The sequence below is a fragment of the Amia ocellicauda genome, chromosome 2 (assembly GCF_036373705.1).
Source record: "Amia ocellicauda isolate fAmiCal2 chromosome 2, fAmiCal2.hap1, whole genome shotgun sequence".
NCBI classification, from domain to species: domain Eukaryota; kingdom Metazoa; phylum Chordata; class Actinopteri; order Amiiformes; family Amiidae; genus Amia; species Amia ocellicauda.
Window position 1 is genome coordinate 56,462,497 of NC_089851.1, and position 12,500 is coordinate 56,474,996.

Below are 12,500 nucleotides of genomic sequence, written 5' to 3' on the forward strand. Positions count from 1 at the left end.
CGGACCACTGTCAATCAGATGCTTGCCTTGCCGTCCATCCATCCATCTATCTATCTATCTATCTATGACTCTTGATATCTAACTCTCTTGCTTGCTATCGCTCCCCCAATGGTCAGTAGCATTGTAGCATAACAGCAGATCACGGACCACTGTCAATCAGATGCTTGCCTTGCCGTCCATCCATCCATCTATCTATCTATCTATCTATGACTCTTGATATCTAACTCTCTTGCTTGCTATCGCTCCCCCAATGGTCAGTAGCATTGTAGCATAACAGCAGATCACGGACCACTGTCAATCAGATGCTTGCCTTGCCGTCCATCCATCCATCCATCTATCTATCTATCTATGACTCTTGATATCTAACTCTCTTGCTTGCTATTGCTCCCCCAATGGTCAGTAGCATAGTAGCATAACAGCAGATCACGGACCACTGTCAATCAGATGCTTGCCTTGCCGTCCATCCATCCATCCATTTATCTATCTATGTATCTATGTCTCTTGATATCTAACTCTCTTGCTTGCTATCGCTCCCCCAATGGTCAGTAGCATAGTAGCATAACAGCAGATCACGGACCACTGTCAATCAGATGCTTGCCTTGCCGTCCATCCATCCATCTATCTATCTATCTATCTATCTATCTATGACTCTTGATATCTAACTCTCTTGCTTGGTATCGCTCCCCCAATGGTCAGTAGCATTGTAGCATAACAGCAGATCACGGACCACTGTCAATCAGATGCTTGCCTTGCCGTCCATCCATCCATCCATCTATCTATCTATCTATCAATGACTCTCGATATCTAACTCTCTTGCTTGCTATCGCTCCCCCAATGGTCAGTAGCATAGTAGCATAACAGCAGATCACGGACCACTGTCAATCAGATGCTTGCCTTGCCGTCCATCCATCTATCTATCTATCTATCTATGACTCTTGATATCTAACTCTCTTGCTTGCTATTGCTCCCCCAATGGTCAGTAGCATTGTAGCATAACAGCAGATCACGGACCACTGTCAATCAGATGCTTGCCTTGCCGTCCATCCATCCATCTATCTATCTATCTATCTATGACTCTTGATATGTAACTCTCTTGCTTGCTATCGCTCCCCCAATGGTCAGTAGCATAGTAGCATAACAGCAGATCACGGACCACTATCAATCAGGTGCTTGCCTTGCCGTCCATCCATCCATCTATCTATCTATCTATCTATGACTCTTGATATCTAACTCTCTTGCTTGCTATCGCTCCCCCAATGGTCAGTAGCATAGTAGCATAACAGCAGATCACGGACCACTGTCAATCAGATGCTTGCCTTGCCGTCCATCTATCTATTTAACTATCTATCTATGACTCTCGATATCTAACTCTCTTGCTTGCTATCGCTCCCCCAATGGTCACGTATGTTGCATTCAACGACAAAGAAAATCGTGTGCTGGAAATGATTTCTGGCAACTGTGAAGGAAATGCACGACTGCAGCAACCAGAACACCTCTGTCTGTCTCTGTGGCGCAATCGGTCAGCGTGTTTGGCTGTTAACCAAAAGGATGGTGGTTCGAAACCCAGGGACGGCCCACTTTTCCCCCCGCCCCTTGTTATTGTTTCTACTTCTGGCGGTCAGCTTGCCAGACTGCGGCTACAGTAACCTTAAGCTGCTTGCTGCGGACGGCCATCTTGCAAAAATGTATTGAACGTTTAGAAACTTCCTTTCCATTGCCTAGGCCAACATAAACCAAAGCACTGCTGGTAGTCGAACCCAGGGTTTCCTGTTTACAAGACAGGCGCTTTGACCAACTAAGCCACGGTGCCAGGACTCTCCCATTCCCCAGTGCCTACACTCAGGCGTAAGGCACAAAACAAAACAAAACAAAACAAAACAAAACAAAACAAAACAAAACAAAACAAAACAAAACAAAACAAAACAAAACAAAACAAAACAAAACAAAACAAAACAAAACAAAACAAAATCTGGATGCAGGCTGCAACAAAGGAAGCACACAGAGGTGAAAACGTAAGGTTGACGGGAGTAACAAGCTCCCTGTTGCGACTGTCCAGGGGCGGCAATGGGAATTGGACGTTGGCCGTTAGGTGCGCGTAGCGCGTGTCCTTTGGGTTCTGGTTCTTCTTTACAAACCGGCGTCTGTCCAGTTGGCTTTCCGGTTCATTACGTCCTCTGATGGCTTTACGATAAGCCTATCTTGCTAAAACTGATGGTCGACAAAGCGGAAGCACAAGCTTCGCAAAGAGCAAACAAAGCCCGCCTAAGGCACCGCTGGGATTTGAACCCAGGACCTCCTGTTTACTAGACAGGCGCTTTAACCAACTAAGCCACGGCGCCAAATCTGCCACTGTTGCTGCTGATAGTAGCATAACAGCAGATCACGGACCACTGTCAATCAGGTGCTTGCCTTGCCGTCCATCCATCCATCCATCTATCTATCTATCTATCTATGACTCTTGATATCTAACTCTCTTGCTTGCTATCGCTCCCCCAATGGTCAGTAGCATTGTAGCATAACAGCAGATCACGGACCACTGTCAATCAGATGCTTGCCTTGCCGTCCATCCATCCATCCATCTATCTATCTATGACTCTCGATATCTATCTCTCTTGCTTGCTATCGCTCCCTCAATGGTCAGTAGCATAGTAGCATAACAGCAGATCATGGACCACTGTCAATCAGATGCTTGCCTTGCCGTCCATCCATCCATCTATCTATCTATCTATCGATGACTCTTGATATCTAACTCTCTTGCTTGCTATCGCTCCCCCAATGGTCAGTAGCATAGTAGCATAACAGCAGATCACGGACCACTGTCAATCAGATGCTTGCCTTGCCGTCCATCCATCCATCTATCTATCTATCTATCTATGACTCTTGATATCTAACTCTCTTGCTTGCTATCGCTCCCCCAATGGTCAGTAGCATTGTAGCATAACAGCAGATCACGGACCACTGTCAATCAGATGCTTGCCTTGCCGTCCATCCATCCATCTATCTATCTATCTATCTATGACTCTTGATATCTAACTCTCTTGCTTGCTATCGCTCCCCCAATGGTCAGTAGCATTGTAGCATAACAGCAGATCACGGACCACTGTCAATCAGATGCTTGCCTTGCCGTCCATCCATCCATCTATCTATCTATCTATGACTCTTGATATCTAACTCTCTTGCTTGCTATTGCTCCCCCAATGGTCAGTAGCATAGTAGCATAACAGCAGATCACGGACCACTGTCAATCAGATGCTTGCCTTGCCGTCCATCCATCCATCCATTTATCTATCTATGTATCTATGTCTCTTGATATCTAACTCTCTTGCTTGCTATCGCTCCCCCAATGGTTAGTAGCATAGTAGCATAACAGCAGATCACGGACCACTGTCAATCAGATGCTTGCCTTGCCGTCCATCCGTCCATCTATCTATCTATCTATCTATCTATCTATCTATCTATCTATCTATCTATCTATCTATCTATCTATCTATCTATCTATGACTCTTGATATCTAACTCTCTTGCTTGGTATCGCTCCCCCAATGGTCAGTAGCATTGTAGCATAACAGCAGATCACGGACCACTGTCAATCAGATGCTTGCCTTGCCGTCCATCCATCCATCCATCTATCTATCTATCTATCAATGACTCTCGATATCTAACTCTCTTGCTTGCTATCGCTCCCCCAATGGTCAGTAGCATAGTAGCATAACAGCAGATCACGGACCACTGTCAATCAGATGCTTGCCTTGCCGTCCATCCATCCATCCATCTATCTATCTATGACTCTCGATATCTAACTCTCTTGCTTGCTATCGCTCCCTCAATGGTCAGTAGCATAGTAGCATAACAGCAGATCATGGACCACTGTCAATCAGATGCTTGCCTTGCCGTCCATCCATCCATCTATCTATCTATCTATCGATGACTCTTGATATCTAACTCTCTTGCTTGCTATCGCTCCCCCAATGGTCAGTAGCATAGTAGCATAACAGCAGATCACGGACCACTGTCAATCAGATGCTTGCCTTGCCGTCCATCCATCCATCTATCTATCTATCTATCTATGACTCTTGATATCTAACTCTCTTGCTTGCTATCGCTCCCCCAATGGTCAGTAGCATTGTAGCATAACAGCAGATCACGGACCACTGTCAATCAGATGCTTGCCTTGCCGTCCATCCATCCATCTATCTATCTATCTATCTATGACTCTTGATATCTAACTCTCTTGCTTGCTATCGCTCCCCCAATGGTCAGTAGCATTGTAGCATAACAGCAGATCACGGACCACTGTCAATCAGATGCTTGCCTTGCCGTCCATCCATCCATCTATCTATCTATCTATGACTCTTGATATCTAACTCTCTTGCTTGCTATTGCTCCCCCAATGGTCAGTAGCATAGTAGCATAACAGCAGATCACGGACCACTGTCAATCAGATGCTTGCCTTGCCGTCCATCCATCCATCCATTTATCTATCTATGTATCTATGTCTCTTGATATCTAACTCTCTTGCTTGCTATCGCTCCCCCAATGGTTAGTAGCATAGTAGCATAACAGCAGATCACGGACCACTGTCAATCAGATGCTTGCCTTGCCGTCCATCCGTCCATCTATCTATCTATCTATCTATCTATCTATCTATCTATCTATCTATGACTCTTGATATCTAACTCTCTTGCTTGGTATCGCTCCCCCAATGGTCAGTAGCATTGTAGCATAACAGCAGATCACGGACCACTGTCAATCAGATGCTTGCCTTGCCGTCCATCCATCCATCCATCTATCTATCTATCTATCAATGACTCTCGATATCTAACTCTCTTGCTTGCTATCGCTCCCCCAATGGTCAGTAGCATAGTAGCATAACAGCAGATCACGGACCACTGTCAATCAGATGCTTGCCTTGCCGTCCATCCATCTATCTATCTATCTATCTATGACTCTTGATATCTAACTCTCTTGCTTGCTATTGCTCCCCCAATAATCAGTAGCATTGTAGCATAACAGCAGATCACGGACCACTGTCAATCAGATGCTTGCCTTGCCGTCCATCCATCCATCTATCTATCTATCTATCTATGACTCTTGATATCTAACTCTCTTGCTTGCTATCGCTCCCCCAATGGTCAGTAGCATAGTAGCATAACAGCAGATCACGGACCACTGTCAATCAGATGCTTGCCTTGCCGTCCATCCATCCATCTATCTATCTATCTATCGATGACTCTTGATATCTAACTCTCTTGCTTGCTATCGCTCCCCCAATGGTCAGTAGCATAGTAGCATAACAGCAGATCACGGACCACTGTCAATCAGATGCTTGCCTTGCTGTCCATCCATCCATCTATCTATCTATCTATCTATGACTCTTGATATCTAACTCTCTTGCTTGCTATCGCTCCCCCAATGGTCAGTAGCATTGTAGCATAACAGCAGATCACGGACCACTGTCAATCAGATGCTTGCCTTGCCGTCCATCTATCTATCTATCTATCTATCTATCTATGACTCTCGATATCAAACTCTCTTGCTTGCTATCGCTCCCCCAATGGTCACGTATGTTGCATTCAACGACAAAGAAAATCGTGTGCTGGAAATGATTTCTGGCAACTGTGAAGGAACTGCACGACTGCAGCAACCACAACACCTCTGTCTGTCTCTGTGGCGCAATCGGTCAGCGTCTTTGGCTGTTAATTGAAAGGATGGTGGTTTGAATCCACCCAGGGACGGCCCACTTTTCCCCCCGCCCCTTGTTATTGTTTCTACTTCTGGCGGTCAGCTTGCCAGACTGCGGCTACAGTAACCTTAAGCTGCTTGCTGCGGACGGCCATCTTGCAAAAATGTATTGAGCGTTTAGAAACTTCCTTTCCATTGCCTAGGCCAACGTAAACCAAAGCACTGCTGGTAGTCGAACCCAGGGTTTCCTGTTTACAAGACAGGCGCTTTGACCAACTAAGCCACGGTGCCAGGACTCTCCCATTCCCCAGTGCCTACACTCAGGCGTAAGGCACAAAACAAAACAAAACAAAACAAAACAAAACAAAACAAAACAAAACAAAACAAAACAAAACAAAACAAAACAAAATCTGGATGCAGGCTGCAACAAAGGAAGCACACAGAGGTGAAAATGTAAGGTTGACGGGAGTAACAAGCTCCCTGTTGCGACTGTCCAGGGGCGGCAATGGGAATTGGACGTTGGCCGTTAGGTGCGCGTAGTGCGTGTCCTTTGGGTTCTGGTTCTTCTTTACAAACCGGCGTCTGTCCAATTGGCTTTCCGGTTCATTACGTCCTCTGATGGCTTTACGATAAGCCTATCTTGCTAAAACTGATGGTCGACAAAGCGGAAGCACAAGCTTCGCAAGGAGCACACAAAGCCCGCCTAAGGCACCGCTGGGATTTGAACCCAGGACCTCCTGTTTACTAGACAGGCGCTTTAACCAACTAAGCCACGGCGCCAAATCTGCCACTGTTGCTGCTGATAGTAGCATAACAGCAGATCACGGACCACTGTCAATCAGGTGCTTGCCTTGCCGTCCATCCATCCATCCATCTATCTATCTATCTATCTATCTATGACTCTTGATATCTAACTCTCTTGCTTGCTATCGCTCCCCCAATGGTCAGTAGCATTGTAGCATAACAGCAGATCACGGACCACTGTCAATCAGATGCTTGCCTTGCCGTCCATCCATCCATCTATCTATCTATCTATCAATGACTCTCGATATCTAACTCTCTTGCTTGATATTGCTCCCCCAATGGTCAGTAGCATAGTAGCATAACAGTAGATCACGGACCACTGTCAATCAGATGCTTGCCTTGCCGTCCATCCATCCATCCATCTATCTATCTATGTATCTATGTCTATTGATATCTAACTCTCTTGCTTGCTATCGCTTCCCCAATGGTCAGTAGCATAGTAGCATAACAGCAGATCACGGACCACTGTCAATCAGGTGCTTGCCTTGCCGTCCATCCATCCATCCATCTATCTATCTATCTATCTATCTATGACTCTTGATATCTAACTCTCTTGCTTGGTATCGCTCCCCCAATGGTCAGTAGCATAGTAGCATAACAGCAGATCACGGACCACTGTCAATTAGGTGCTTGCCTTGCCGTCCATCCATCCATCCATCTATCTATCAATCTATCTATCTATCTATCTATCTATGACTCTTGATATCTAACTCTCTTGCTTGCTATTGCTCCCCCAATGGTCAGTAGCATTGTAGCATAACAGCAGATCACGGACCAATGTCAATCAGATGCTTGCCTTGCCGTCCATCCATCCATCTATCTATCTATCTATCTATGACTCTCGATATCTAACTCTCTTGCTTGCTATCGCTCCCCCAATGGTCAGTAGCATAGTAGCATAACAGCAGATCACGGACCACTGTCAATCAGATGCTTGCCTTGCCGTCCATCCATCCATCTATCTATCTATCTATATATCTATGACTCTCGATATCTAACTCTCTTGCTTGCTATCGCTCCCCCAATGGTCAGTAGCATAGTAGCATAACAGCAGATCACGGACCACTGTCAATCAGATACTTGCCTTGCCGTCCATCCATCCATCCATCTATCTATCTATGTATCTATGTCTCTCGATATCTAACTCTCTTGCTTGCTATCGCTCCCCCAATGGTCAGTAGCATAGTAGAATAACAGCAGATCACGGACCACTGTCAATCAGATGCTTGCCTTGCCGTCCATCCATCCATCTATCTATCTATCTATCTACCTTTGACTCTTGATATCTAACTCTCTTGCTTGGTATCGCTCCCCCAATGGTCAGTAGCATAGTAGCATAACAGCAGATCACGGACCACTGTCAATCAGGTGCTTGCCTTGCCGTCCATCCATACATCTATCTATCTATCTATCTATCTATGACTCTTGATATCTAACTCTCTTGCTTGCTATCGCTCCCCCAATGGTCAGTAGCATTGTAGCATAACAGCAGATCACGGACTACTGTCAATCAGATGCTTGCCTTGCCGTCCATCCATCCATCCATCTATCTATCTATCTATCTATGACTCTTGATATCTAACTCTCTTGCTTGCTATCGCTCCCCCAATGGTCAGTAGCATTGTAGCATAACAGCAGATCACGGACCACTGTCAATCAGATGCTTGCCTTGCCGTCCATCCATCCATCTATCTATCTATCTATGACTCTTGATATCTAACTCTCTTGCTTGCTATCGCTCCCCCAATGGTCAGTAGCATTGTAGCATAACAGCAGATCACGGACTACTGTCAATCAGATGCTTGCCTTGCCGTCCATCCATCCATCCATCTATCTATCTATCTATCTATGACTCTTGATATCTAACTCTCTTGCTTGCTATCGCTCCCCCAATGGTCAGTAGCATTGTAGCATAACAGCAGATCACGGACCACTGTCAATCAGGTGCTTGCCTTGCCGTCCATCCATCCATCCATCTATCTATCTATCTATCTATGACTCTCGATATCTAACTCTCTTGCTTGCTATCGCTCCCCCAATGGTCAGTAGCATTGTAGCATAACAGCAGATCACGGACAACTGTCAATCAGGTGCTTGCCTTGCCGTCCATCCATCCATCCATCTATCTATCTATCTATCTATCTATCTATGACTCTCGATATCTAACTCTCTTGCTTGCTATCGCTCCCTCAATGGTCAGTAGCATAGTAGCATAACAGCAGATCACGGACCACTGTCAATCAGATGCTTGCCTTGCCGTCCATCCATCTATCTATCTATCTATCTATGACTCTTGATATCTAACTCTCTTGCTTGCTATCGCTCCCCCAATGGTCAGTAGCATAGTAGCATAACAGCAGATCACGGACCACTGTCAATCAGATGCTTGCCTTGCCGTCCATCTATCTATCTATCTATCTATGACTCTCGATATCTAACTCTCTTGCTTGCTATCGCTCCCCCAATGGTCACGTATGTTGCATTCAACGACAAAGAAAATCGTGTGCTGGAAATGATTTCTGGCAACTGTGAAGGAACTGCATGACTGCAGCAACTACAACACCTCTGTCTGTCTCTGTGGCGCAATCGGTCAGCGTGTTTGGCTGTTAACTGAAAGGATGGTGGTTCGAATCCACCCAGGGATGGCCCACTTTTCCCCCCGCCCCTTGTTATTGTTTCTACTTCTGGCGGTCAGATTGCCAGACTGCGGCTACAGTAACCTTAAGCTGCTTGCTGCGGACGGCCATCTTGCAAGAATGTATTGAGTGTTTAGAAACTTCCTTTCCAATGCCTAGGCCAACGTAAACCAAAGCACTGCTGGGAGTCGAACCCAGGGTTTCCTGTTTACAAGACAGGCGCTTTGACCAACTAAGCCACGGTGCCAGGACTCTCCCATTCCCCAGTGCCTACACTCAGGCGTAAGGCACAAAACAAAAAAACAAAACAAAACAAAACAAAACAAAACAAAACAAAACAAAACAAAACAAAACAAAACAAAACAAAACAAAACAAAACAAAACAAAATCTGGATGCAGGCTGCAACAAAGGAAGCACACAGAGGTGAAAACGTAAGGTTGACGGGAGTTACAAGCTCCCTGTTGCGACTGTCCAGGGGCGGCAATGGGAATTGGACGTTGGCCGTTAGGTGCGCGTAGCGCGTGTCCTTTGGGTTCTGGTTCTTCTTTACAAACCGGCGTCTGTCCAGTTGGCTTTCCGGTTCATTACTTCCTCTGATGGCTTTACGATAAGCCTATCTTGCTAAAACTGATGGTCGACAAAGCGGAAGCACAAGCTTTGCAAGGAGCACACAAAGCCCGCCTAAGGCACCGCTGGGATTTGAACCCAGGACCTCCTCTTTACTAGACAGGCGATTTAACCAACTAAGCCACAGCGCCAAATCTGCCACTGTTGCTGCTGATAGTAGCATAACAGCAGATCACGGACCACTGTCAATCAGGTGCTTGCCTTGCCGTCCATCCATCCATCTATCTAGCTATCTATCTATCTATGACTCTTGATATCTAACTCTCTTGCTTGGTATCGCTCCCCCAATGGTCAGTAGCATAGTAGCATAACAGCAGATCACGGACCACTGTCAATCAGGTGCTTGCCTTGCCGTCCATCCATCCATCCATCTATCTATTAATCTATCTATCTATCTATCTATCTATGACTCTCGATATCTAACTCTCTTGCTTGCTATCGCTCCCCCAATGGTCAGTAGCATTGTAGCATAACAGCAGATCACGGACAACTGTCAATCAGGTGCTTGCCTTGCCGTCCATCCATCCATCCATCTATCTATCTATCTATCTATCTATGACTCTCGATATCTAACTCTCTTGCTTGCTATCGCTCCCCCAATGGTCAGTAGCATAGTAGCATAACAGCAGATCACGGACCACTGTCAATCAGATGCTTGCCTTGCCGTCCATCCATCCATCTATCTATCTATCTATATATCTATGACTCTCGATATCTAACTCTCTTGCTTGCTATCGCTCCCCCAATGGTCAGTAGCATAGTAGCATAACAGCAGATCACGGACCACTGTCAATCAGATACTTGCCTTGCCGTCCATCCATCCATCCATCTATCTATCTATGTATCTATGTCTCTCGATATCTAACTCTCTTGCTTGCTATCGCTCCCCCAATGGTCAGTAGCATAGTAGAATAACAGCAGATCACGGACCACTGTCAATCAGATGCTTGCCTTGCCGTCCATCCATCCATCTATCTATCTATCTATCTACCTTTGACTCTTGATATCTAACTCTCTTGCTTGGTATCGCTCCCCCAATGGTCAGTAGCATAGTAGCATAACAGCAGATCACGGACCACTGTCAATCAGGTGCTTGCCTTGCCGTCCATCCATACATCTATCTATCTATCTATCTATCTATGACTCTTGATATCTAACTCTCTTGCTTGCTATCGCTCCCCCAATGGTCAGTAGCATTGTAGCATAACAGCAGATCACGGACTACTGTCAATCAGATGCTTGCCTTGCCGTCCATCCATCCATCCATCTATCTATCTATCTATCTATGACTCTTGATATCTAACTCTCTTGCTTGCTATCGCTCCCCCAATGGTCAGTAGCATTGTAGCATAACAGCAGATCACGGACCACTGTCAATCAGATGCTTGCCTTGCCGTCCATCCATCCATCTATCTATCTATCTATGACTCTTGATATCTAACTCTCTTGCTTGCTATCGCTCCCCCAATGGTCAGTAGCATTGTAGCATAACAGCAGATCACGGACTACTGTCAATCAGATGCTTGCCTTGCCGTCCATCCATCCATCCATCTATCTATCTATCTATCTATGACTCTTGATATCTAACTCTCTTGCTTGCTATCGCTCCCCCAATGGTCAGTAGCATTGTAGCATAACAGCAGATCACGGACCACTGTCAATCAGGTGCTTGCCTTGCCGTCCATCCATCCATCCATCTATCTATCTATCTATCTATGACTCTCGATATCTAACTCTCTTGCTTGCTATCGCTCCCCCAATGGTCAGTAGCATTGTAGCATAACAGCAGATCACGGACAACTGTCAATCAGGTGCTTGCCTTGCCGTCCATCCATCCATCCATCTATCTATCTATCTATCTATCTATCTATGACTCTCGATATCTAACTCTCTTGCTTGCTATCGCTCCCTCAATGGTCAGTAGTATAGTAGCATAACAGCAGATCACGGACCACTGTCAATCAGATGCTTGCCTTGCCGTCCATCCATCTATCTATCTATCTATCTATGACTCTTGATATCTAACTCTCTTGCTTGCTATCGCTCCCCCAATGGTCAGTAGCATAGTAGCATAACAGCCGATCACGGACCACTGTCAATCAGATGCTTGCCTTGCCGTCCATCTATCTATCTATCTATCTATGACTCTCGATATCTAACTTTCTTGCTTGCTATCGCTCCCCCAATGGTCACGTATGTTGCATTCAACGACAAAGAAAATCGTGTGCTGGAAATGATTTCTGGCAACTGTGAAGGAACTGCATGACTGCAGCAACTACAACACCTCTGTCTGTCTCTGTGGCGCAATCGGTCAGCGTGTTTGGCTGTTAACTGAAAGGATGGTGGTTCGAATCCACCCAGGGACGGCCCACTTTTCCCCCCGCCCCTTGTTATTGTTTCTACTTCTGGCGGTCAGATTGCCAGACTGCGGCTACAGTAACCTTAAGCTGCTTGCTGCGGACGGCCATCTTGCAAGAATGTATTGAGCGTTTAGAAACTTCCTTTCCAATGCCTAGGCCAATGTAAACCAAAGCACTGCTGGGAGTCGAACCCAGGGTTTCCTGTTTACAAGACAGGCGCTTTGACCAACTAAGCCACGGTGCCAGGACTCTCCCATTCCCCAGTGCCTACACTCAGGCGTAAGGCACAAAACAAAACAAAACAAAACAAAACAAAACAAAACAAAACAAAACAAAACAAAACAAAACAAAACAAAACAAAACAAAACAAAACAAAACAAAACAAAACAAA

At 45.6% G+C, this 12,500-nt stretch overlaps 6 non-coding genes across 6 annotated transcripts; 1 reads left to right on the plus strand and 5 right to left on the minus strand.

Annotated features, from left to right (window-relative positions):
- Positions 1 to 2,265: 2,265 nt before the first annotated feature.
- Positions 2,266 to 2,339, minus strand: trnat-agu (transfer RNA threonine (anticodon AGU)). The gene has a single exon. It is a non-coding gene; the product is annotated as a tRNA-Thr (tRNA).
- A 4,048-nt stretch (positions 2,340 to 6,387) lies between these two features.
- On the minus strand, positions 6,388 to 6,461 carry trnat-agu (transfer RNA threonine (anticodon AGU)). Its single transcript has one exon. It is a non-coding gene; the product is annotated as a tRNA-Thr (tRNA).
- A 2,833-nt stretch (positions 6,462 to 9,294) lies between these two features.
- On the minus strand, positions 9,295 to 9,368 carry trnat-ugu (transfer RNA threonine (anticodon UGU)). The gene has a single exon. It is a non-coding gene; the product is annotated as a tRNA-Thr (tRNA).
- A 438-nt stretch (positions 9,369 to 9,806) lies between these two features.
- On the minus strand, positions 9,807 to 9,880 carry trnat-agu (transfer RNA threonine (anticodon AGU)). The gene has a single exon. It is a non-coding gene; the product is annotated as a tRNA-Thr (tRNA).
- Positions 9,881 to 12,041: 2,161 nt separating this feature from the next.
- On the plus strand, positions 12,042 to 12,115 carry trnan-guu (transfer RNA asparagine (anticodon GUU)). The gene has a single exon. It is a non-coding gene; the product is annotated as a tRNA-Asn (tRNA).
- A 164-nt stretch (positions 12,116 to 12,279) lies between these two features.
- Positions 12,280 to 12,353, minus strand: trnat-ugu (transfer RNA threonine (anticodon UGU)). Its single transcript has one exon. It is a non-coding gene; the product is annotated as a tRNA-Thr (tRNA).
- Positions 12,354 to 12,500: the final 147 nt, after the last annotated feature.